The sequence below is a fragment of the Pogoniulus pusillus genome, chromosome W (assembly GCF_015220805.1).
Source record: "Pogoniulus pusillus isolate bPogPus1 chromosome W, bPogPus1.pri, whole genome shotgun sequence".
Taxonomy (NCBI): Eukaryota; Metazoa; Chordata; class Aves; order Piciformes; family Lybiidae; genus Pogoniulus; species Pogoniulus pusillus.
The window spans coordinates 7,044,597-7,049,523 of record NC_087308.1 but is presented as its reverse complement, the minus strand read 5'-3'; positions in this window follow the sequence as shown (position 1 = coordinate 7,049,523).

Sequence of the window (4,927 nt, the reverse complement as noted above, 5' to 3'; positions counted from 1 at the left end):
AGAAGTGGATGCACCATGCGCTGAACATTGTTACTGATTCCCTTTATGTTGCAGGCATCGTACAACGAATTGAGGATGCCCACATTAGGGACGTTGCCAATCTACGATTGGGGGAACTGCTCAGACAGCTACGCAGTGCTCTCCAGCAGCGGTCTGCTGCATACTGTGTCATACTGTGATGGTTTGGGCATTAACCCGCCCCCCCCACACTTTTGTATTTGCCCCAGCTAACTCAGACGGCCTCTGGGAATATAAATGAAGCTATTTATTTTACAGCAGCAGATATATAAGCAGCTATTTACAATATATACAGTTATATACAGAAATATACAAAGGATAAACAACACAGAAGCACAACTCCCCTCCCAGAAACCTGAGTCCCCAGGAGGGGCTCTCAAAACCACCCCAACACCTCCCCTTGCCCTCTCAACCTTACCCCAGTTCTCAGGAAGAAGAGAGGTGCAACCAAGACGTTAGGGAGCAAGGTTAGTGGAAGCAAGGTTAATGAGATGTGACTAGGTCTGAAGGCAAAGGCAGAAGTGAAAGACAAAATGGAGAATGTTTACTTCTTCTTCCCAGAGTTCTCAGCGTGACTGTGAGAGAAGGAGACACAATTGTTTTTCATTTCACTGCCCGTTATCTAGTTCTTTTACCAAAACATTCTAGCTTGCTTCAAACTAGCACAATCCACCCCTTGTCTACTTCGCTCAGAGTATCGCTGAGAATTATCCAATCTAATCTAAACCAATATCTACACTAAAACAATATATACAAGTTCAGTTCACACTTCAATCAGATGTAGGTGATTCAAAAGCTCAGAACAGGGACTCCCAGGTGATGTTGGGTTCGTGCTCACGTACTGTAGATTTCTCTCACAGATTCTTCCAGTGTTGGGCGCCGATGGTACCTAGAACAGAAAACTCCTAACAGCTTGTATTATACACTCTGAATTTAAACTCTCTCAGCTAAGGTTAAATTTCTCTGTGGAATACACTGGATTTCACCATTCTCCTGCATTACCCAGTATGTGTGACCAGGACCTTCAGCAGAAACCACCCCTCGGACAGGTTTCCCTTCGCCCGAAGGAGAAAATACCCAAACAGTTTTCCCTAACAGATTTTTTTCACGTACAACAGGAACTTTATCACCGTCTACTGTTTGGACCAAATCTGATTGTGACGGTCCTGCTCTGTTTACTGAACCTCTACTATTTACCAACCAGGTAGCTTGTGCTAAATGTTTGTCCCAGTTTTTCAGAGTTCCACCCCCCATGGCTTTTAGGGTGGTTTTCAGCAAACCGTTGTAGCACTCAATCTTCCCTGAAGCTGGTGCATAGTAGGGTATGTGATAGATCCATTCAATACCATGCTCATTGGCCCAGTTTTTCACAAGATTGTTTTTGAAATGAGTACCATTGTCTGACTCAATTCTCTCTGGAGTTCCATGTCTCCACAAGATCTGTCTCTCCAAACCAACAATGGTGTTGCATGCAGTTGCATGTGGAACTGGATAGGTTTCCAGCCATCCGGTGCTGGCCTCGACCATCGTTAGCACACACTGCTTGCCAGAACGAGATTGAGGTAAATTGATGTGGTCAATCTGCCAGGCTTCACCATACTTGTACTTTGACCATCTCTCACCATACCATAAGGGCTTGATTCGCTTAGCCTGCTTAATAGCAGCACAAATGTCACAGTCATAGATGACTTGGGTGATAGCGTCCATGGACAAGTCAATTGACCTATCGCAAGCCCATCGGTATGTTCCATCTCTGCCTTGATGTCCAGATGAGTCATGGGCCCACCGAGCTAAGAACAGTTCACCTCGGTGTTTCCAATCAAGGTCGATGTTAAGGTTAGAGTTGGTATCAACTTACCAGAACGAGATCGAGATAAAGTGATGTAGTCAATCTGCCAGGCTTCACCATACTTGTACTTTGACCATCTCTCACCATACCATAAGGGCTTGAACAGTTCACCTCAGTGTTTCCAGTCAAGGTCAAGATCAAAGTTGGTATCAACTTGAGAAATCTTAGCAGCTTGATCTGCCTGCTGGTTGTGTTGATGTTCCTCAGTAGCTCTGCTCTTAGGCATGTGTGCGTCTACGTGCCGCACCTTCACTGCAATTCTCTCCATCTGTGCATCAATGTCCTGCCATAGATCAGCACACCAAATAGGCTTTCCTTTCCTCTGCCAACCATTCTTCTTCCAGTCTTTCAGCCAGCCCCATAGAGCATTGGCTACCATCCACAAGTCGGTGTAGAGGTAAAGGATAGGCCAATTCTCACGTTCAGCCACATCAAGAGCAAGTTGAAAAGCTTTTACCTCAGCGAACTGACTGGATTCTCCTTCTCCATCTCTCGCTTCGGTAACTCTCCTGGTCGGACTCCATACTGCTGACTTCCATATTCCTTGTTCCCAACAAGACAACAGGAACCATCTATGAACAAAGCATAGTTCTTTTCCTGATCAGAGAGATCACCATAGGGAGGAGCTTCCTCAGCAGGAGTTATTTTCTCCTCTGGAGGTTTGGAACAGTCTGTGCCTTCTGGCCAGTTGGTGATCACCTCCACCAGACCAGGTCTGTCAAGATTGCCCCTTCGTGCTCGTTGGGTTATCAAAGCCATCCATTTAGATCAGGTAGCATCTGTGGCATATCACAGTATCACAGTATCATCAGGGTTGGAAGAGACCTCACAGATCATCAAGTCCAACCCTTTACCACAGAGCTCAAGGCTAGACCATGGCACCAAGTGCCACGTCCAACCTTGCCTTGAACTGCCCCAGGGACGGTGACTCTACCACCTCCCCGTGCAGCCCATTGCAGTATCCAATGGCTCTCTCAGTGAAGAACTTTCTCCTCACCTCAAGCCTAAATCTCCCCCGGCTCAGCCTGAGGCTGTGTCCTCTTGTTCTGGCACTGGCCACCTGAGAGAAGAGAGCAACCTCCTCCTGGCCACAACCACCCCCCAGGTAGTTGTAGACAGCAATAAGGTCTCCCCTGAGCCTCCTCTTCTCCAGGCTAAACAATCCCAGCTCCCTCAGACTCTCCTCATAGGGCTTGTGCTCAAGGCCTCTCACCAGCCTCGTTGCCCTTCTCTGGACACGCTCAAGCTTCTCAACGTCCCTTCTAAACTGGGGGGCCCAGAACTGAAGACAGTACTCAAGGAGTGGTCTAACCAGTGCAGAGTACAGGGGCAGAATGACCTCCCTGCTCCTGCTGACCACACCATTCCTGATGCAGGCCAGGATGCCATTGGCTCTCTTGGCCACCTGGGCACACTGCTGACTCATGTTCAGGCGGGTATCAATCAGTACCCCCAGATCCCTCTCTGTCTGGCTGCTCTCCAGCCACTCCGACCCTAGCCTGTATCTCTGCATGGGGTTGTTGCAGAGAAAGTGCAGCACCCTGCACTTGGAGCTATTGAACCCCATCTCATTGGACTCTGCCCATCTGTCCAGGCGGTCAAGGTCCCGCTGCAGAGCCCTTCTGCCTTCCAACTCAGTCACATCTGCCCCCAGCTTGGTGTCATCTGCAAACTTGCTGATGACTGACTCGATGCCCTCATCCAGATCATCTATGAATCTGACTGAAACCAGGAATGTGTAGTCTCCAAAATCCCACCACGCAATGAAAAGAAAGTGTGTCCTTCTTACTGGTGGGAACTGCCATAGTCGAGACTTCGTGAATCACATCCTGAGGAATGTAACGGCGACCATCCTGCCACCGCACTCCCAGAAACTGAATTTCTCTGGCAGGTCCTTTGACCTTGTCTCTCTTAATGGCAAAACTTGCTTGCAACAGAATGTCAATGATTTTGTTACCTTTCTCGAAGACTACCTCAGCAGTTTGGCCCCACACAATGATGTCGTCGATGTACTGGATGTGCTCTGGAGCTTTACCTTTCTCCAGTGCATTGTGGATGACTGAATGACAGATGGTTGAGCTGTGTTTCCACCCCTGAGGCAAATGATTGAACTGGTACTGGATTCCTCTCCAGGTGAATGCAAACTGAGGCCTGCACTCCTTTGGTATGGGAATGGAGAAGAAAGCATTAGCAATGTCTATGGTAGCATACCATTTAGCCTCCTTCGATTCCAGCTCGTACTGGTGTTCCAGCATGTCCGGCACAGCTGCACTCATGGGTGGCGTCACCTCGTTGAGGGCACGAAAATCATCTGTGAGTCTCCAGTCACCGTTAGCTTTACGCCCGGGCCAGATGGGACTGTTGAAAGGTGAATTAGCTTTCTCGATGACAGCCTGATCCTCCAGTTGACGAATCAGCTGATGAATGGGCAACAAAGAGTCACGGTTAGTTCTGTACTGCCTATGATGAACAGTTTGAGTTGCAATTGGCACTTCCAGATCCTCTATGTCATGATGTCCCACAACTGCAGATTCATCAGAAAGTTCAGGTCTAATGGACAATTTCAATTTACCGTCCTCAGTCTCTACAGATGCTATTCCAAAAGCCCATTTATGACCCTTAGGATCTTTGAAAACAACCTTGACTCAAAAAGTCAATTCCCAGAATGCAAGGCGCATCAGGACCAGTTACAATAGTATGTGTCTTCCACTCTTTACCAGTTAAACTGATCTCAGCCTGTATCTTAGTTAACTCTTGAGATCCACCAGTGATTCCAAAAATAGATATGGACTCTGTCCCTTTGCAATTGGATGGCAACAAAGTACACTGAGCACCTGTGTCAACTATAGCCCTGTGTTTCCGAACTTTTGAACTGCCAGGCCACCTAATGAATACATTCCAATAGATTCGGTTCTCTCCACTATCCCTTTCCTCCCCCTGGCTGGAGGCAGGGCACCCCTAATGCTGAACATGTCATGTAGGATGTAGAAAATGATTGGTGTTGTTGTGAGAGGAATTGCAACTGTTGGAACAATTGCAGTTGGTCTCGGGAGCTGAAGA